The 23,217-nt window shown below is 36.2% G+C and overlaps 1 protein-coding gene and 1 non-coding gene across 2 annotated transcripts in view; both read right to left on the bottom strand.

Moving 5' to 3' along the window:
- The window catches only part of ZNF804B (zinc finger protein 804B), a 529,401-nt gene that overhangs the window by 296,328 nt on the left and 209,856 nt on the right, over positions 1-23,217 (bottom strand). The window lies entirely within an intron of this gene.
- LOC114236412 (U6 spliceosomal RNA) lies at positions 369-479 on the bottom strand. Its single transcript, XR_003622381.2, has one exon. It is a non-coding gene; the product is annotated as a U6 spliceosomal RNA (small nuclear RNA).

Below are 23,217 nucleotides of genomic sequence, written 5' to 3'. Positions count from 1 at the left end.
GATATTTAATACAGTTCCCTGTGCTACACAGTAAGTCCTTGTTGCTTATCTATTTTATGTATAGTACTTTGTTAATCCCATACTCCTCATTTACCTCTCCCTTCCCTTTCCCCTTTGGTAACCACAAGTTTGTTTTCTATGTCTGTGTGTTTCTGTTTTGTATATAGATTCATTTGTATTATTTTTGAGATCCCACATATAAGTGATATCATATAATATTTGTCTTTGTCTGACTTACATCACTAAATATAATACTCTCCAGGTCTATCCATGTTGCTGCAAGTGGCAATATTCCATTCTTTTCTATGGCTGAGTAATAGTCCATTGTATATGTATACCACATCTTCTTAAGCCAATCATCTGTTGATAAAAATAGGGAACGCTTCACAAATTTTCATATCATCCTTGTACAGGGGCCGCGCTAGTCTTTTCTGTCTGTACCGTTCCAATTTTAGTATATGTGCTTTCGAAGCAAGCACTAATGAATGTTTTGTTTTGTTTTTTTAATTTTCAGATGGCTCATATCAATGCTGCTTTGATTTCTCCCCACAAAAGAGCAAAGTTATAGGTTATCTATAGATATCACTAAGCAAATGGTCACTGGAGGCATCTGACTACAGCTATGGACATATTCTAAAAACATCAGAGGAGAGGACAAATTGCATGCTTTACCATTCTTGCATGGCTACTCCAAGCCTGAACATATGGTGGCCCTTGGGTGGAGCAACCAGAGCTATGGCTCAAACTATCCCCTGAGAGAAATCAAAGTTTAGGTTGGGAATGATTTTCACAGGTTTTCTGTGTCCCTGTTGAAGAGGCACTAACGCAAAGAGGCCAAGATGGGTCCAATGGTTAGTCATCTTATTCATGGGCAATGTAGGTTGAGGTGTACTCACTCTTGATATGAACAAAGTAAAGTTTCCTTTAAAATTACCCATTGCAATGGTTGGCTACAATGAAGACACAGTCATACCTGGGAAACTTATAGTTGAATCAGAATCTCTGAGGGTGGGACCTAGGCATCAGTATTTCGTAAAAGTTCCCCAGGATGTTTTAAGGTACAGTTAAAGGTGGAAATCACTGATTTAATGGAAGGTCTATTCATGTGTATATAGAGATAAAGCAACATTAATCCTTGTTGTGTGAATCAGTGTTAAAGTGTCTCTTCTCTCTCTTCCCTAAGTTCCTTTAGTTGTGCTCTTATATCAACTTTCCTTCTTCCTACAGAGATATTCTTCTTTGTGTCATTCTTATTTTCTGTGGTTGCAAAAATCACATATTTAAGAGGATTTAATCAATCAATCAATCAATCTTTCTAAAGTTTCCACATCAAGATCCACATCAACTTGTTATTGCTATTTTTCAAGAATACTGGAAATGGTAATAAAATAATTCCCTATAATTGACATAATTCCTCTTCAATATTAGTGTGGACTCTCTACTCCCTTTGTTTGATCTCTGCTCCTTCTCTTATTATATAAAGTTTTGCAATAACTATTGTTATAATTAAGCATTTATGCTATACACACATCAGTGAATGCATAATGTTCATTTCCTATTTGACAATGGTATTTAAAATACATGCTCCCATGTCAAGTATCATTCGATGCAAAAGAGAGCAGCAAATCTCTCTCTTGTTGACAAACAATTCAGGCAATTCAGGCAGAACATCCAAATCTCTACATTTTCAAAAGAACAAATAAAGCTTTGATCTCTCTCTGGTGATATTTTATTTTCATTCCCCATCTCATTTGTTTGTCATTTGCATCCATACTCTCATGATATAGAGAGATTTTCTCTTTTTCTTTTTTATGGGTGGTAAAAAGATTTTAGTGTGTTCTTACTCTTTAGGCTACAGACAAGTTTTGTTTGATACACTAATAAGAAATGTGTTCTCATAATAAACTTGAAGTATGAAAAGGGACACTAATGATTCCTTACAAAGCCAGGCTGTTGATGTTTATTATGTTCCTATCAGAAATGTGTTAGGTTTTCAAGCAACACAAAGATATATGGACACAGTTGATTTCTTTCTTGTGCTTGGAGTCCAGTTGGGGAGATAAACCTTTCATTTGAAAATTCTCCTTAGAACAATGTAACAATATAAATTCTATACAAATCAAGCTCCTGCATGTGCACTCTGAAATAGGTGAGCCATATGGCTGCTGTCATAAGGATATGCTTGATCGCTTATTGAAGGCGCTTGAGCTGAAGGATGTTTTGAAAGAGTTACAGACGTTTATTGTAAGGAAGAAAATGACATACAAGTGAAACAGTCAAACATTTGAGGGTCATGTAAATAACCAATCTTATGGAAAAGCATGGGGAAAAAAAACCCAAGCTGTACTACATAGAGCTATTTGATAGAGGATTTAGCATAACAGACTCCAAGAAAAGGAATGACTCAAATTGTTTCAAGTTAAGGAATTATCACCATTATTTTAAAAAATGATTTACTTGGAAATAAGGTACCACTAAAAAAAAGTTTAACTATTTAGTAAGTAGTTCATCTTTGTTTAGTTTTGAGCCCACTTTCTTTTGTAGGATGAAATAGGCCTGACGTAGGATCTCAAGGTCTAGAACTAGGTTTGGGGGTAGAAGAAAAGATAGATATCCAGCTTCAGAGGTAGACTGTGATGAGGGCAAATGCAGGTTGGTGTCTAAGGTGAGTCAGAGGTGAATGCCAGAGGAGATACATCAAGTAAAAGGGAAACAAAGGGTAGGGAGCAAACAAAGAAAAGTATTATAGGATGTAAGATGTCAGCAACAGGGAATAAAGCAAGCTACAGAGCAGGGCAAGGTGAAAGAGGACTGGAATTTGTTTATGTACTGGAATCCTTAGAGTTTCTTTCTACTGGATGCATGGTTCTAAAGTATATTAGGTAGAGTGAAATGCTCATCATTTGTGTAGGCAGTAAGCATTAAGCACTTTGGGCAGGAATTTGGTTTTCTTCCTTCGGATAAGTAGCTAAACACAGCAAAAGCAAGAAAATAGACTGGTATTATTTTCTAAAAACAGATTATTTGTGCTGTGGGGCAGGAAGGAAATTCCACAATTACTAAAAATAAGGTGAATCACAAATCATTAGTTGTCATTAGCTCTATGTTTCTTTAAAGAGATCAGAGATATGAGAAGAAATAAATGAGGATGTTGGAAAATAGTTACTATTGGAATAGGGACTAGGAAAAGGGAGAAGGAATTTAAACAATTCAGCAGTCTGTCTTGGCTCTATTGCTTTAATATTACATTAATGTATTTTATGACTATCAGAGTCTTTGTTTGCCAGAACTTGCATATGCCCTGTTAGCATTTTATAAATGGAGGACCCATCCAAAGAAATAAATTATTGGGAAATATATTTCCAGTTACGTGGGGATATTTGAGGCACAGGATGCATTATGTTGAAGGAATACTTGGGTTTATTGGTTCCTGTTAGAAGAAAATGTATCCTCCATAATGGTTTTGTTTACATCTGAATTTACTTCTGCTTCCAATTCATTTTGGCATGTATGCAATCAGTTTGTCAACAAGTAAGAATCAGTAAATCACCCATGGTGGGCACAGAATGTTTTTATAATGCCAAAGGGTCTGTGGTTCCTGTGCCTGTTACAATCTTCTAGTATTTCTGATCCTTGCCCTATATATAAGGCATGTTGATTCACATCTTCCCATTAAAACAGGACATAACTTTTTTAGAGCATGAATTTTTGTGCTACTTACTTTTTCTGTAATGACAGTCCTACTAAGCCAAAGATGCAAGGTTAACTAACTCAAGACACATGAACCGATCAGAGAGGAGCTTCTGCTGTGTGTTGTGTACAGAAGACCCTGCAAACAAGGGGGCGTCACTAGATTCCCCTCACCACCCTTCATACGTCTACACTATGGCGTGCATCTCACAGAAGCTGCCCTCTCCTAGTCCATGGACCAGTGCCAAGTAGAGTGCATGGAAGATAGAGCATGATGAGAGTAGTGTATTAAATTTTTAAATAAAAATAAACCATAATTCAAAAAGAGTCATGTACCACAATGTTCATTGCAGCACTATTTACAATAGCCAGGACATGGAAGCAAACTAAGTGCCCATCGACAGATGAATGGATAAAGAAAATGTGGCACATATATACAATGGAATATTGCTCAGCCATAAAAAGAAATGAAATTGAGTTATTTGTAGTGAGGTGGATGGACCTAGAGTCTGTCATACAGAATGAAGTAAGTCAGAAAGAGAAAAACAAATACCGTATGCTAACACATATATATGGAAATTTTTTTAAAAAATGGTTCTGAAGAACCTAGGGGCAGGACAGGAATAAAGACGCAGACGTAGAGAATGGACTTGACATGGGGAGGGGAAAGGGTAAGCTGGGACAAAGTGAGAGAGTGGCATGGACATATATACACTACCAAATGTAAAATAGACAGCTAGTGGGAAGCAGCTGCATAGCACAGGGAGATCAGCTCAGTGCTTGTGACCACCTAGAGGGGTGGGATAGGGAGGTTGGGAGGGAGGCGCAAGAGGGAGGGGATATGGGGATATATGTATACACATAGCCGATTTACTTTGTTATACAGCAGAAACTAACAAAACATTGTAAAGCAATTATACTCCAATAAAGATGTTAAATAAATAAATTTATACTTTCAAAAATTGTTTTTTATTTTAGATTACATCCTTTAAAAATAACCTTCTTCAGAAAATGAGTGAGATAGTGGATTTTTTTGTTGTTGTTAAACAAACACAAATGTTTAGTGGTTTTGCATAGCAATATAAAAATCTGATTTTCACTATTTTTTGAAAAATGTTAGTCCACTCATCCATATACCTACAAACCACTACTATAGACTATAGAACTTTAAAAATAGAGATAGTCTGACCTCCCCCAAATGAAAAGTTTAACATTATAAAACTTTAACTCTTGGTACTCATCTTGACAGTCAAGTGAAGACTATGAATGAAGGTAAAGGATTTCTCTTATAGATTTAAAAACCATTTCAACATTGGGTTGAGTTCAAGGCAGACCATTCACTGCATGCACACATGTTCATATATATAATGTATATATATTTAATATGTATATATATATATATATATATACATATTTAATCCCTGTCCTCGAGAGAATCATCTTCTAATCAGAGAGATGAACATGCAATAGACAATGTCAATAAAGTGTTTTAAGTGATGTAATTAGAAGAATTAAAGAAAGGTTATAGGAATTTAGAGGAGAAAGATACTGTCTAGTTATTATAGAAAACATCACACAGAGGTACATCAAATGGCTTGAGTCATTTAGCTCCAGAGAGCTAACTTGGAATGTAATAGTCAAGGATTTTTTCCATTGATCCAACCTATCGCTTTGCATCATTACATTTGTTTGGACCATTCATGAAGTCAGAGAGAAAAAGGGCTTCTCAGAAGTCTGGCACAAATATAGAAGAAATTGCCAAAGGTAGAGTCCAGTTGTATAGAATGAATGTGTTATAATTAAATGTTAACTACAAAAAAACAATGATACAACATAGCTAATGGTGTCCGAGTCTAAGACCAGAACTGAATTGGCCTATCAGCAAAAAGCAATTAAAGTGTGACAATGCATTTAAAAGTACTGACGTTTGCAACATGAAGAATTACACTGCTTCATTAAGAAGAAATGATTGCCTTATTCAAAAAATAGGACAATATTTACTCTTATGTAAAACTCCTACAGATTTCAAATTGTACAAACTTGAGCAGATAGTTTCCAAATAATTCATAAGAACAAATTTTCACATATTGCTGTCCCAGAGTGAAGGCTGCACAGTAAAGTGGAAAAGTGTGGGCTTGAAAGTCAGACAAACCTATCCTTGGATTTCACTTGCTGGTAGAGGAACTTCAGTAAGTTATTTCTTAGGTTTCTCATTTGAAAAGAAGCAGATAAAAATAGCCTGTTCATGGATTTTTATGAGAATTAAACAAGCTACTATATGTGGAACCCAAAATGTTAAAACTGTAATTTTCCCTGAGGTGCCGAGATTTGTTAGATATGGCATACCAAAGGAAGAGGCACCACCAAATAATAAATTTGCAATCGAGGTGACAAAGAATCAGTTTCAGAAATCGCTCAGAAACCCCTTAGTCAGAGGGAGATCAAAATAAAGAGCGCTGGTCAATAGAAATACAAGGTGAGCCATATATGTAATTTGAAAGTTTCCAGTAGTCACACGAAAAATAGTAAACATAAAAATGGTGAAAATAATTTAATAATATATTTTATTTAACTCATTAAATAATAGCATTTCAACATGTAATCAACATAAAAATAATAAATGTGATATGTTGCATTTTTAAGTACTAAATCTGAAATCAGGTGTGTATTCTATATTTATAGCGCATCTCAATGCACAATTCAAGTGCTTGATAACACCACGTGACTATGGCTGTAGTATCAGACAGCATAGGTATAAACACAGTGGTTCTCAAAGTGCGATTCCTGGGCTAGCAACATCAGCATCACCTGGGAACTTGGCTAGAAGTGCAGATTCTCAGAACCACCCCAGATCTACTGAATAAGAAACTCTGGAGGTGGGACTTAGCATTCTGTGTTTTAACAAGCTCTCCAGGTGATTAGGATATCCACTAAAGTTTGAGCACCACTAGTCTTAAAAGAGCACATTTCTCAAATATTGAGGTGGATACACATCACTTGGGGATCTTGTTACGTGTGGAATTTGATTCAGTAGGGGCCTGAGCTGTTTCATTTCTAACAATCTCCCAGTAATGTGGATGCAGTTGGTCCAGATGACACTTGAAGTGACAAAGGACTGAGCAGTGGTGCTCAACCCCCAGGGTTGAGAACCACAGGTCTAGAATCTGAAGGAGGGTAGGGAGAGTTTTATAAGACAGATTATTGGAGAAAGAGCTGCAAGTCCCATCCCCCCTCAAGGCATGCTAGAGTGTTACTTCTTTCACCTAAAGCTTAGCAAGAGGGACTTTAAGAGGGCCACTTGAAGAGTCTGAGGTAGTTCTCCTAGAGTTTGGAGGACTCAGTGATCTGTCATCAAGTTCCCGCCCATGATACCTGGGTAGTAGGAATGATGGCAGTGAGTTACCCTGGCAGGGGAGCCAAAGTGGGTTGTGCTGCGTCTGGGAGTAAATTCCCTTTTAAGGTGGGTAAATGGATGCCTGTGGATTTCCTGTGGCCCAAATGTGAACGCTGCAGGAAAGAAACCCAACCTCAAAACTTTTTAAGTCCTGACCAAGAGGATGACGTGAAAGGTACAAGAGGATTTCACAGCCACAGCCTGGGTTTAATGGAGCAGAGAAAACTGTGGGCTGGTGGAGGATAGCCTGTAAACAAAGAGCCCCAGCCAGCCAGAGAAAGAGAAATATCATATGATATTGCTTATATGTGGAATCTAAAAAAAATAAGATACAAATGAACTAAAAAAATTGTCATGAAGAACCTAGGGACAGGACGGGAATAAAGACACAGACCTACTAGAGAATTGACTTGAGGATATGGGGAGGGGGAAGGGTAAGCTGGGACAAAGTGAGCGAGTGGTATGGACATATATACACTACCAAATGTAAAATAGATAGCTAGTGGGAAGCAGCCGCATAGCACAGGGAGATCAGCTCGGTGCTTTGTGACCCCCTAGAGGGGTGGGATAGGGAGGGTGGGAGGGAGACGCAAGAGGGAGGGGATATGGGGAAATATGTATACGTATAGCTGATTCACTTTGTTGTACAACAGAAACTAACACACCATTGTAAAGCAATTACACTCCAATAAAGATGTTAAAAAAAAAAACACCCACAAAGTGTTTCAGGTGCAAAGTACTGGCTGTGAAAATTTATTGGTTGCTTCAGCTATATAAACATAATGAGTTTGACTCACAGGCACCAGAATTTAATGTTAGAAGTAAACAGTTTGCCCTCCTTTCTTCCTTCTTCTTGTTTTTTCCTAGATTTGATTAGGGATAAAAGAAAAAATGTCACTCTAATGACAGTAATTGTTGCCTAATGGCAAGCATGCTGTCAAATTAGCCTAAGTGTCCATTTAAAAGCAAACTTTTATGTGGTTTGTTAAACTATTAAGGCTATTAGTTGAGACATGGAATTGATTTCTTTTACCCATTGCATTAACCTCATCTTGCATACTCATCAGTTTCTTATACAGGGCAAAGTAAATGTACCTTGATGTTTTATAAAATTGAATTTAACATCAAGCCACTCACTTTTAAATGCTACACATTGCTATAATAATAAGAGGGTGACTAAGACAGTCAGAATCTTCATTACTGGTAACTAAATGAAGCTTCAGTAACGGAGTCCTCATGGAAAATGAATTTCGTGTCACTGTGAACCAAATGTAATCAGTAGCAAATAGGTTTTATTTTGCTGGGGTGATAGGTTCTTTGATCCATCAAAGCAAGAGATAGACACTTTTTAACATAACTGAAGGAAGTTAGAGAAAGATCGGCTACTTTAACAAAAACCCAATTTCTACTTGACAGTGAAAAAGGAAATACTTGATCTGATAAAGGGTTAACATAAACACTCTGTATGTAAGACAATAGAATTGTAAAGTTCTAAAATGTATATTTAATAACAAATATATATGTGAAAAAGGTATATGTCCAAGAAAATTGTGTATATTTAGAAATCAAACCTAGCACACGTCGTATGGATTAAGGGTGTAAACAGGATATAGTCAACTACCCAAGGTAGCACCGTGCTTCTGGTTACCACTCTTGATTAGGAAACAGTTGAGTCTTTGTCAGTAATTAAATGCTATGGAGTAATTACTGTTGTAATTAAATGTTATGGAGCAACATTTCCTGTTTGAAGAATCTCCTTATATTTTTAGAGCAATTTATACATCTTTCTTTTCTATAAATTCATTCATTTGTTTGTTCATAACCTTGCCCATTCTAGGCACCCCATTCACTGTAGGCACTAAGCTCCAGACACTGGTTATCCTCATACTTAGCATATCTGTCAAAACTAAACAATCTTGCAGGTAAGGGAAGATATGAAGCAGCAAAATATCAAAGTGCATAAAACTGAAAGTGGAGAGAAATAGCCAGATAATAGGAGAGCAAAGAACTGAGAATATTGGAGAGCATTCACATTTACAGAAAAGAAAAAGGGATACAAATTAGTGACAGGAGCAAAGAAGATTCACTTAAAGAAGGAAACGAGGAGTCAGGATTTTTTTGCATCATGGAAGGTACAATTTGTGCACTGATTTTTGACCACTGAGAGCCTCCTTGCTGTTTTAACAAAACACTGCTTAAAAAAGCATAATGATATTAGCAAATTTCAACATAATGTAAGGTCCCCAGCAACTTAATTATTGCCTTACTAAATATCATTAGCATGATAAGTATCTAACATCATTTTTTGATAATTATTACTGGTAAAAAAATTAAGGTTGACAATTTTTATTATTAAATTTCCAGTATATCTAGAAAGGACTTGCCCAATGAATTTATTTTAGAAATGTCTGAATAATAAATTCATATTATTATTTTTAAATGCTTTTATTAACTCCATTGAAGTTAGTATTAGAGAAGGGCCGCAATATTGTGCCACACTCTTACACTTTAGGGTGAGGGTGTTTGTAGAATATTTTAAAATTTCTGTTGTTAACTTTTCTATCTATCCTCTTTATACGCGGTTTTCTTGGATAATCGATTCTAGTCATTATTTATGACTCCCCACCCTGAAAGATAAGAACATGTCCATTTATATCACTCATCAACTTCTCTCTCCTGTCTCCTCAAAAATTTTTATTAGTAACACTATTGGCTACCTTTGAAATTTAAACTGTATTCTCAAATCTCTGCCTCTTATATCATCAACCTTAGACATTTATACATAATGATGCCTTTCCCTTACCTGCTTCTCCTCAATTCTCCCCTCCAAATCTATTAGCTACACCTTTCCTTTTACACTACTGAAGCTGAAAAATTTACATGTTATTCTGTAAATTATATGTAAGTCAAATGAAAGACGTTCCAAGTTAACCATTTAGAAGCTTGATAAGTGTCTCCTACCTCAGCTTTGGAGGACACCGTGGACTAAGGCTGACTTACACCTGAAAAATCCAGAATGCTGGATTCTGTGGGTGGCAGGTTTCTCTGATATGCAACAAACAGCAATTTAATCACCAAAGCTGTGCTGGAGTAAGGGGAGACTTTAACTCTGACAGAAGCTCATTTAGAGATATTTACAGTATTACACCTGTCTGGAAATACTAATAATTGAACTGAGAGTACTCTGTATGTGTGGGTGACCAGATGACTTATGTTATTTGAAAATGACTCTAAAAGTCATGGAGACCAACTACCAAAAATTCACACACAGTTAGGAAAAGATAGCCCCTTGGCATGAGTTTAGAAGGACAGAAAGGGAAATAAATAAACCCATCTTGTCTCATTTATTCTACTTATGGGTTACAATAATAACATATATCAGGAGGTAATTTTCTAATACAGAAATGCTGAGGTTTCACTCTTGTATATAAATATTAACTAGAGAAAGCAAGTGAGAATTTCCAGGGTGAGTCCTTTTAAAAATACAGATGACGCTTAGCTTTATCCCAAACCCTCCAAAATAATTTCAAAAAGTGAGGTCTGGGCATCTTGGTCTTTCAGCCAGTTCCCCTTGTGGTGCTGGTGTACAGTTCTGATTGTTTATATGTTTATAGTAGTTATGGAAGAATGTTAGAATTATTTTAGTTAATCATTATGCCTGTTCTCTCCCCCTCCCCCCAAAAAACCTGGAAGTTTTATGGAACATACATAAAATTATAAAAACATATATCCAATAAAATTATACATAGCACCATTTATATTATATATAAGTATGTATATGTAAAATATATACATATACATATAATACTAGCTATTGTTATATATGATATTAACAAGAAATCTCTAAAGAAGATGGTGGAGAGATTTGGATTATTGCAAAGTTGTCATCAGGGTTTAATCTATGCAAAATAATTTATGAAAGACTTCCTTCCCTGTAAGAGGTTTATTACATATATATATATATATATATATATATATATATATATATATATATATATATGAATTCCTCAATTCCCACTTAACAGAAGGTAACACAGAAATTAAAATAACTTAAGATAATTTAAACTCAGGATTTTTGCCTCCTAAATTTGTGATCTTCCACCCAGTTCTGCTACTTCATAATTGTGCTTCGTTTGGGATTATTCACTTATAATGATCATTTGAGAAAAGTCACATGATTCTAGTTAATTGCCTGATCAATCCCTGTTTGCTTTGTATTACTTAAAGATAAATGACACGTTATTAAATATCAAAATTATCCTAATAAGCAGCAAATACTCTCAATTCAATGGAATAAGGAAAAGATATGGCAGCGATTCACACACTGCTTATAAGGACAAACTTATGGAATGGTAGAGTACTCTTAGATTTCAATTAATGTGATTGACGTTTCTTTCAAATGCTCTACAATTCATATAGACAGAAACAGATGGGCCATCTGTTTTCAAGTTTCTCATCTCTTTATAGCTCAGACATATTTGTGATAGCCAAACATTGAGGGGAAAATGGCAATCCTCATATGTGGTTTGCCGTCTCTCATTTCTCCCTTTCAAGGTTAAACTTTCTTGTAGAAGAATATTCAACAAGAATATTCAGTTTTCTTCTAAGAGCAGAAAATAGCTTCTACTCATACATCCACTCTATGTGTGGACTTAGATTCATGCAGAACTATTTTTGTTTAACGGTGTTAGGAAATTCCATTGATTCCAGCATCCCAATCAGATAGAAGAGCAATAGGGAATCTCCTTGATCTATACTGTCTCCAAGTCATCTGAACACATAATTTCAGCCCATGATATAAGAAAAAAAAAAGTTATTCCTGTAAGGAAACCAAGTGCTAAATCAAGGTGAAATTTGTGATTATACCACAATGAAATAAAGGTAGAATGAAGATGTGGTCTTGTCAAGAAAAACACATCTACCTGTTATATTGCTTCTCTCCTTTAACATTTAAGAGTTCAAGTGTTTACATTCCTTCCTGGAATTGATACCCTGCATGTTACAAATCTTCATATCCCATAAAATCAATGTCTCAAGCAGAACACTTTCACCCAAGAGTTCTCTCTGAACTGCAATGAATGCTTAGGCAAATCATGGTCTCTCTATATGTGAACTATCCAAATATATGCATATATATGTGCATGTATGTATGAAATTATATATATGTGTATATGTGGTGTGTATATATATATATTCATATATATGTGTATTCAACACTCTTCTCTGAAAAGCAGGTAATGCCACAGAGCCACTTTTGTTAACTGCATACATCTATAAATGAAATAATTTTTTTTAAATATTGTATATATTTTCATAATTAGCTCAAAACTTAGACACAATTTGTAAAATAGAACAGTCATGAACTATGCTTCCTTTTAAGTATTGATGCCTGGCCATTCTCCTAGGCACTATTCCTTCTGTGCCTTTAGAAAAATGACCTAAAATGGAGCAATACTGAGCTCAGTGAGGAGAAAGTTCAAATTAGATCACAGCCCTCATTACGCTTCCTTTCCAGGTACCTGAATAGTGATGTTCTACAGTCATTTTGATACAGCTACATATCCTCTTCTGGCCATCTGCTTGCTACATAAACTGAAGCATTAGATAGTAATATTGAGTGGAGAGAAGAGCCCTACAGATGCTATGTAAAGAAGAGAGATCACAATTTACCAGTACGAAAAATGCTCTATTCAAATGCTACAAAGGCCAACTTCCTGGTCCTTAAGGAAGTGAGTACAGAGACAATGCATTTCAGGTCTATAAAAGCCTCAGGACAATGAATTGTAACTACAAGTTTCTTCAAGGCAATTAAAGATATTGCAGTTGGATACCATTTTGACAATAAAACTAGACAACATTTTATAAGGAAAAGGTTTTCCAGGCAGCAGAGTATGTGTTTTTTTTAAAACATCTTTATTGGAGTATAATTGCTTTACAATGGTGTATTAGTTTCTGCTTTATAACAAAGTGAATCAGCCATACATATACATATATCCCCATATCTCCTCTCTCTTGTGTCTCCCTCCCACCCTCCCTATTCCACCCCTCTAGGTGGTCACAAAGCACCCAGCTGATCTCCCTGTGCTATACAGCTACTTCCCACTAGCTATCTATTTTACCTTTTGTAGTATATATTAGTCCATGCCAAGCAGAGTGTGTTTTAATCAAATTCCACACTAAAAGCTTATGGACTATAGAGAAAATTCTAAAGTAAAATTTAAAAGCCGCCTTCTTTTGAAAAATTTGCTGTCTGGTGTTCCCTAAGTGACTGTGAGGTCCCCTTTTCATAGAAGATACAACTCAGAAAAGATTGATGGAATCTGGCAGGGCAGCATCAAGGCTTTAGGACCATTAATTTAAAATGCCTTTCCCTTTCATCCTCTGGTGTACATTGCTGAGCAATCATCATTTTTCTTTACCTTTTTCTTTTGGTGATATAGTTTGTGTCATGCCAGGATCATAGTTCCCTGACATTAATTATGAACCACTGAGATCTACTTTTTTTAACCTCATGTCCATGAGGGCAAATTCTGTGAGAAGATATGGGATAAACTGAATACTCGAGCTCTTGAAGAATTTCATTTCAGCTCAGTGCTTTACAAACCAGTGCTTGATTTTTTTTTTTTTTCCATTTTAAAAGCTATAAAGTGGTCACTGCTGCATTCAGGGCTACACACGGTTGAAAACTCAAAAACGAAATAGTCACGTAGAAAAAAAAGACATCACCAAAGATGCTGTCCCTTGTGGTTACCTCAAAGTCAGGTTCAGGACAAAAATCAACCTTCATCCAGCATGTGAACATTTACAAACCACACAGCCTATGAGACATAATTGGAGAAGACCAGCAAACGACCACTTTAAAAATCAGTGAAGGATGGTCCCACACAACCAAAGAAGATATATACTGTCCATTTAAAATCATAAGGCACTAACTACTCTGACAGTGTTTTTTAATATATCTATAAATATTTAAACATTATTAGTCTTCATTTAAAAAACTTTCCTTTGCACTGTAATAGACAAGTTAAATTTCAGGACAAAGCTCTTTGAAGTAGAATTGGGCCTTTTCTCCTTATTTGTGCCTTAGAGCACATGTGATAGGATGCAGGTGGGGGGTTGACTCACACAATTCTTTAATGTCTAAAATATATTTCACACACTAAAACTCTCCGTAGTTACTATCTATTCAGAGGTATTATATTTAATAAATCTTAATTATCTAAGGCTACTTGTAAATGACAAAATCACTGGTGAATTCAGAAAGGAAAGAAGTAGCAAAATTTGGTTTGCTTTTATCCAAATAGAAAACTGACAGCCAGTTAAATGATGTATTTTTCTTCTTTTTTTAATAGCTATTTATTGTTAAAAAAACTACAGTTTGTCTGAAGGAGATGAAATTCACTCAGGCATATAACTTATATTATATTTTATATAATATATAAAATATATTATATTTTCAGCTGAATATATTTTCACAAAGCTCATAGGAGTCAGTGCTACATCTCAGAAAGGAAAAAGATAACTTGACTTCATGACCGTAAGAGAAGATACTTTAAAAAGTCAAAAAGGTAGTATTTTGAACAAAAAGATCTCTAAGAAAGCTAACAGTAGTCTGTATATTTTAAGCTTGCTCTTATCTTAGGGTCACCTAAGAGACTGTTCCCTGACATTTCTCGTCACTCCCCATTTCTACGTTTCTTCCTTGTATTCTCCTATTTTCCTCCCTGCTCATGCCCCAATATGTCAGATTATCTCCCTCCAAGAAGTTTCCCATGACTCCTCCACTTCCTTTCCAGGCTAGACAATACCGCCCGTGTTCAGACATTAGCTTCAGGCAGAGCTGAAGTCACACTACACCATGCAGGTCTGTTTCCTGCTCCCTCCACCACAGTAGATCATGAGCATTCTGAGGGCAGGGTGGAGTCTTATTGCTGGTGTTTGGATCCATTCAATTTACAAAATAAAATATTCATGTGAGAGAAATAAAGCCATATGAAGACAAATTACCAACTGTCATAGTCAACTGAATTTCTAAGGGAAAGTCTGGATTCAATGGACTTCAAATGTTTAGCTAGTGTTGTCCATGATAAATATTCATGGTTCCTGCCTTTGGGTTGATATCTTATTTTTGCGGCTAAGAAGTCTAGGATGCCATGATCTGATGTCATCGTTCACTGTTGTGGAACATAATCTGCCTTTAAGAAAATGTTGTCAGCTGTTTTTCCATTCCAAATTGAGTACATCTATAAATACAGAATATAAGCAGTTCCCTCTCTCTATCTCTCTCTCTGTATATATACATTTATATATGTGTGTGTATATATGTATGTGTGTAAATATATGCACACACTCATATATGTATTTATATGAATGCAGAGACTAGCTCAATACTTTACAAGTAAGTTACCAATTATAATTTCCTTTTAGGTATATTTCTGTGCTTAGAGAAATTCTTTTTAAACAGTTAAGACCAAGAAGAAAATTTAGAGATCTAGAGAAGAAAAAAAATTAATAACACAATGAAATTGTAGTTTGGAGTTGAATTTCTCTATCAATATTATGCTAGAAAATTTTTGTTCAAAATAATAGATATTTTTCTCAAAATCCCATCTGATGAAAAGCCAAATTCCATCCAAGAGTGAGAATGATCCAAAAATCTTAAAAAATATAACCACAATTGTCTTTCACATGTTATATAAGAATACCATAAAATAATTTTTATCTAGTTACTACAGACGTTGAATACTTATTTACTTAATTAATATGTTTGATAACTTCTGCATTAAAGAAACACACACATACTACTCTTCAGGTACTATTCACACAGTAATGCTCGATCAGTGTATAATTGTGCTTGAGGAAATCTACATAAATTAACTTTAGCTTCTTTATTCTGCCTATAAATAAGCAGACACTGATGCCAAAACTACTGTTCTCTGAACAAATTATGATGTAGTTGTTGTTAGTCAAAGGTTTCTTAATTATTAAATTGGAAGAAAGCAAGATTTAGGATAGCTCAATGAACAAAAGCTTTGAGCGTGTTCAATTATTATACCACAAAAATCGGTCTTCTGGACAAACACTGATCTAACTGAAGAGAAAGGAAACATAAAGCACAAAAGAGACTAGAAGCTTCCTACTTCAAATAGACTTCCTTCTGTAAATACACAACATTGGTGCTGAGTCAGAGCTGAGAAAAGGCAAGGTGACAGTTTCGAAGTCCTATTATTGAGCTTCCACGCACTTGCCATTCATGGTGTTCTAAAGGAATTTGCTCATCAACATGAGATAGAATATCAGAACTCTCAGGCACGATTCATCCACTAAGGAAGAAAAGAAGCTGCTCGAATTATTGCAGCATGAATAAGGACACACAGTTTGCTGTATCTAAATTGAACTTTCATGACACGAGAAAAGCAGGTGCGACAGAGGGAACACAGTGCCTGTGTTAGCATTTATAGATAATATTAGAGAAACACTGAATGGCATGGGGTCTTACCAATATGATTTCCATAGTATGGAATAATGTGTACAGGGTGGCATCAATTTTATAAGAACATGTTCGTAATGAATTACAGAGGGAAGTGAAATCAACTACATTTAATAGTTTTCCTTCTCTTCCTCTGTCCATCACATTAAAAAACTATATCCAAGTTACAGGTAGCCCACTTGAGAGCCATTTACTCTGCTTTCAGATTAATTTAGCTTAGAAAATTAAATATTTAGATGGAAGAAATTTCTCTAAAATTCAAGATATTGTCCCTTTCTTTGCTTGTAGATATACAGCTAATTTTTTATAATATGGAAATAGAGTATCATGAAAATTGTTACTGTTATGTTATTAACTTAAACTTTATAGGCAAGATGATAACAGCGAGGTCATTGACATACTTTGACTGATTTGAAAGAAAGCTAGAACGTAGACTTATAGACATTATATTTCCCTTTAACATCAGATCAGATAATATAGACTATGCTGCATCCTAGAATGAAAGGTTTTACAGACTCAATATTCTCTCTACCATTTTTCAGACAAAACCGTAACTAATACAGCTGTGCCACAGAAATATAAGTCCAAACTAACAAGCAAACAAAGACAATGATTTGGATAATCACTTTGAGGCTTTAATACAGGGCTCCAGAAGACCAAGAGAGAGCCCGACAGTGAAAAAAATGATTGACTGATACAATCACCTAATTAAGAAAGCCTATGTCAGAGAGCTTGTAATATCAAATTGATGAAATAGTTCTATCCAAAAAAACAAAAACATAAACAAAAAAACAAATTAGGTATAACCTGTCACTAGACCACACTGAAGAGATAGATATAGGAGGAAAAAGCCACTTTTGATTTTTTTTTTAATTAATAGACTTCATTTTTAGAACAGTTTTAGATTTACAGAAAAATACAGAAGGTAGCACTGAATGTTTCCATTTATCACTCTTTCCCTGCACACAGTTTCCCCCATGATGAACATATTGCTTTAGTGGTACATTTGTTACAATTAACAAGGCAATATCAATCACTTATTATAACTAAAGTCCATAGTTTACAAAAGCCTTGATATTTGTGTTTTACAGGTCTGTGCATTTTCACAAATATATAATGTCAAGTAGCAACCATTAGAGTATCTTCAAAATTTCACCAAACTAAAAATCCCTTGTGTTCCACTTATTCGTCCCTCCCTCTCTCCCTCTAAGCCCCTGGCAACCACTGATTTTCCTATTGTCTCCATAGTTTTGCCTTTTACAGAATGTCATACAGTTGATATTACACAGTATGGAGCCATTACAGATAGGCTTCTTTCACTTAGTAATATGCACCTATAGTGCCTCTATGTCTTTTGGTGGCTTGACAGCTCAGTTGTTTTTATCACTGAGTAGTATTTCATTGTATGCATGCAACACAGTTTGTTTATCCATTCACCTATTTAAGGATATCTTACTTGTTTCCATGTTTTGACAATTATGAATAGAACTGCTATTAATTTCTGTGTAGGTTTCTGTGCAGACAGAAACTTTCAACTAAATTTGATAAATAGCTAGGAGTATGATTGCTAAGTTGTGTGGTAAGAGTATGACCACAAATGCCAAATATTATACATCTTTGTTCCTTCTTAAGTAAGACATTTCTGGAGTACAATATGAATGGTGTTTTTGGCAGGGCAGCAAGTGTATTACATATCTTTGCTCATGCCAAGTGTAAGAAAAACACAAAAAAATCTCACCTGCTTTAGAAAGGGTTCTTATAACAAGGAACTGTAATCCTTTGAGAGAAAATATAAAGTTTAAGTTTTAAGGAAAGAGAGTCACATCTCTCTAAGTAAGCTTAAAGGATTCTATTTACTAAAACTATGAGCAATATGGATACTATTGCTTTCTGGTATATTTTGAGCCTAGTTTCTTCTGAACTTCATTTATTTAAAGAGTAACATGTAAATAAGATAAAGGAAGAGTGACAACTTGAAAGCGTTCACATTCGTATTTTGGCTGAACTGGTCCTCGAGTGAGGCAGACAAATTACTTTTCTCTGGCTCTTCTTCTGGAAAAAAAATCAATCTTTATTCACTTTAATAATGCAGTTAAACTGAAATTAAAACTAGAAAGTTAAATGAGTGGATTCAAGAATTCTAAACTTTTCTGAAAACATCTATTTTTTTCTTATAAGTGTCTCAACCACAAATATGTTGAGTTAGATTTTCATATAGTAGTATGGAAAATATTCAAGGAGGGGAATACATTTTAATACAGCAATTTAATTTCAAGGAATGTAGCTGAAGGAAATAATCAGAATTGTACTCAAGATATATGTACAAAGATATCTATGGAGGTGACACTCACAATACAGAAAAGATAGAAGATAAAAACCAAATGATCAGGAGCTTCAAGATGGTGGAGGAGTAAGATGTGGAGATCACCTTCCTCCCCACACTTACATCAGAAATACATCAACACGTGGAACAACTCCTACAGAACACCTACTGAATGCTGGCAGAAGACCTAAGACTTCCCAAAAGGCAAGAAACTCCCCACACACCTGGGTAGTGCAAAAGAAAAAAGAAAAAACATAGACAAAAGAATAGGGATGGGACCTGCCCCTCTGGGAGGGAGCTGTGAAGGAGGAAAAATTTCCACACACTAGAAGCCCCTTCATGGGTGGAGACTGTGGGTGGCGGGGGCGGGGGGGAGCTTCAGAGCCATGGAGGAGAGCACAGCCACAGGGGTGCAGAAGGCAAAGTGGAGAGATTCCCCCACAGAGGATCCATGCCGACCAGCACTCACCAGCCTGAGAGGCTTGTCTGCTCACCGGCTGGGGGCTGGGAGCTGAGGCTCGGGCTTCAGAGGTTGGATCCCAGGGAGAGGACTGGGGTTAGTTGCGTGAACACAGCCTGAAGGGGGCTAGTGCACCACAGCTAGCTGGGAGGGAGTCCGGGAAAAAGTCTGGAGCTGCCAAAAAGGCAAGAGACTTTTTCTTGCCTCTCTGTTTCCTGGTGCACGAGGAGAGGGGATTAACAGTGCTGCATAAACGAGCTCCAGAGATGGGTGCCAGCCATGGCTATCAGCGTGGACCCCAGAGACGGGCATGAAACGCTAAGGCTGTTGCTGCCACCACCAAGAAGCCTGTGTGCGAGCACAGGTCACTATCCACACCTTCCCTCCCAGGAGGCTGTGCAGCCTGCCACTGCCAGGCTCCTGTGATCCAGGGACAATTTCCCCAGGAGAACACACGGTGCACCTCAGGCTGGTGCAACTTCATGCTGGCCTCTGCTGCGGAAGGCTCACCTCTCATTCCATACCCCTCCCTCTCCCTGGCCTGAGTGAGCCAGAGCCCCCTAATTAGCTGCTACTTTAACCCCGTCCTGTCTGAGCAAAGAACAGATGCCCTCAGGTGAACTACATGCAGAGGCAGGGCCAAATCCAAAGCTGAACCCCAGGAGCTGTGCAAACAAAGAAGAGAAAGGGAAATCTCTCCCAGCAGCCTCAGGAGCAGTGGATTAAATCTCCACAATCAACTTGATGTAGGCTGCACCACTGGAATACCTGAACAGACAACGAATCATCCCAAAATTCAGGTGGTGGACTTTGGGAGCAACTGTAGACATGGGGTTTGCTTTCTGCATCTAATTTATTTCTGGTTTTAGGTTTATCATAGTTTAATATTTAGAGTTTATTATCATTGGTAGATTTCTTTATTGATTTGGTTGCTCTCTTCCTCTTTATATATATATATATTTTTTTTTTTTCCTTTTTCTCTTTTTGTGAGTGTGTATGTGTATGCTTCTTTGTGTGATTTTGTCTGTATAGCTTTGCTTTTACCATTTGTCCTACGGCACTATCTGTCCGTTTTTTTCTTTTTTTCTTCTAATATAGTTTTTAGCGCTTGTTATCATTGGTGTATTTGTTATTTGATTTGGTTGCTCTCTTCTTTCTTTTTTTTTCTTTTTTAATTACTTTTAAATTTTTTGGCTTCAATAATCTTTTTATTTTTTATTTTAATAACTTTATTTTATTTTATTATTTTTCTTTCTTTCTTTTTTTCTCCCTTTTCTTCTGAGCCGTGTGGCTGACAGGGTCTTGGTGCTCTGGCCAGCTGTCAGGTCTGTGCCTCTGAGGTGGGAGAGCCGAGTTCAGGACATTGGTCCACTAGAGACCTCCTGGCTTCATGTAATATCAAATGGTGAAAGCTCGCCCAGAGATCTCCATCTCAACGTTAACACCCAACTCCACTCAAGTTACAGTGTTGGACACCCTATGTCAAACAACTAGCAAGACAGGAGCACAACCTCACCCATTAGCAGAGAGGCTGCCTAAAATCATAATAAGGTCACAAACAACTCAAAACACACTGCTGGAAACAGTCCTGCCCACAAGAAAGACAAGATCCAGCCTCATCAACTGGAACACAGGTAGCAGTCCCCTCCACCAGGAAGCCTAAACAACCCATGGAACCAACCTCACCCACTGGTAGCAAAAACCAAAAACAACGGGAACTATGAACTTGCAGCCTGCAAAAAGGAGACCCCAAACACAGTAAGTTAAGCAAAATGAGAAGACAGAAAAACACACAGCAGATGAAGGAGCAAGGTAAAAAGCTACCAGACCAAACAGATGAAGAGGAAAAAGGCAGTCTACATGAAAAAGAATTCAAAGGAAAGATAGTAAACATGATCCAAAATCTTGGGCATACAATGGAGAAAATACATGAAACGTTTAACAAGGACCTAGAAGAACTAAAGAGCAAACAAACACTGATGAACAACACAATAAATGAGATTAAAAATTCTCTGGAAGGAATCAATAGCAGAACAACGGAGGCAGAAGAATGGATAAGTGACCTGGAAGATGAAATAGTGGAAATAACTACCGCAGAGCAGAATAAGGAAAAAAGAATGAAAAGAATTGAGGACAGTCTCAGAGACCTCTGGGACAACATTAAATGCACTAACATTCAAATTATACGGGTCCTAGAAAAAGAAGATAAAAAGAAAGGGACTGAGAAAATATTTGAAGAGATTATAGTTGAAAACTTCCCTAATATGGGAAAGGAAACAGTCAATGAAGTCCAGGAAGCACAGAGAGTCCCAAACTGGATAAACCCAAGGAGAAACACGCCAAGAAACATATTAATCAAACTATCAAAAATTAAATACAAAGAAAAAATATTAAAAGCAGCAAGGGAAAAACAGTGAATAACATACAAGGGAAGAAACTCTGCAACCCAGAAGGAAGTGGCAGCACATATTTAAAGTGATGAAAGGGAAAAACCTACAACCAAGATTACTCTACCCAGCAAGGATCTCATTCAGATTCAATGGAGAAATTAAAATCTTTACAGACAAGCAAAAGCTAAGAGAATTCAGCACCACCAAACCAGCTTTACAACAAATGCTAAAGGAACTTCTCTAGGCAGGAAACACAAAAGAAGGAAAACACCTACAATAACAAACCCAACACAATTAAGAAAATGGTAAAAGGAACATACATATAATTACCTTAAATGTAAATGGATTAAATGCTCCAACCAAAAGACATAGACTGGCTGAATGGATACAAAAACAAAACCTGTATATATGCTGTCTACAAGAGACCCACTTCAGACCTAGGGACACATACAGACTGAAAGTGAGGGGATGGAAAAAGATATTCCATGGAAATGGAAATCAAAAGAAAGCTGGAGTAGCAATTCTCATATCCCACCAAACAGACTTTAAAATAAAGATTAGTACAAGAGACAAAGAAGGACACTGCATAATGATCAAGGGATCAATCCAAGAAGAAGAAATAACAATTGTAAATATTTATGCACCCAACACAGGAATACCTCAATACATAGGCAAATGCTAACAGCCATAAAAGGGGAAATCAAGAGTAACACAATTAGAGTAGGGGACTATAACACCCCACTTTCACCAATGGACATATCATCTAAAATGAAAATAAATAAGGAAACATAAGCTTTCAATGATACATTAAACAAGATGGACTTAATTGATATTGATAGGACATTCCATCCAAAAACAACAGAACACAATTTCTTCTCAAGTGCTCATGGAACATTCTCTAGGATAGATCATATCTTTGTTCACACATCAAGCCTTGGCAAATTTAAGAAAATTGAAATTGTATCAAGTATCTTTTCTGACCACAACACTATGAGACTAGATATCAATCACAGGAAAAAATCTGCGAAAAATACAAACACATGGAGGCTGAACAATATGCTACTAAATAACCAAGAGATCACTGAAGAAATCAAAGAGGAAATCAAAAAATACCTAGAAACAAATGACAATGTAAACATGAGGACCCAAAACCTATGGGATGCAGCAAAAGCAGTTTTAAGAGGGAAGTTTATAGCAATACAATCCTACCTCTAGAAACAAGAAACATCTCAAATAAACAACCCAACCTTACAACTAAAGCAATTAGAGAAAGAAGAAAAAAATAACCCAAAAGTTAGCAGAAAGAAAGAAATCATAAAGATCGTATCAGAAATGAATGAAAAAGAAATGAAGGAAACAATAGCAAAGACCAATAAAACTAAAAGCTGGTTGTTTGAGAAGATAAACAAAATTGATAAACCATTAGCCAGACTCATCAAGAAAAAAAGGGAAAAGACTAAAATCAACAGA

The sequence above is a fragment of the Balaenoptera acutorostrata genome, chromosome 7 (genome assembly GCF_949987535.1).
Source record: "Balaenoptera acutorostrata chromosome 7, mBalAcu1.1, whole genome shotgun sequence".
Lineage (NCBI taxonomy): Eukaryota > Metazoa > Chordata > Mammalia > Artiodactyla > Balaenopteridae > Balaenoptera > Balaenoptera acutorostrata.
This window is presented reverse-complemented; position numbering and strand designations above follow the sequence as displayed.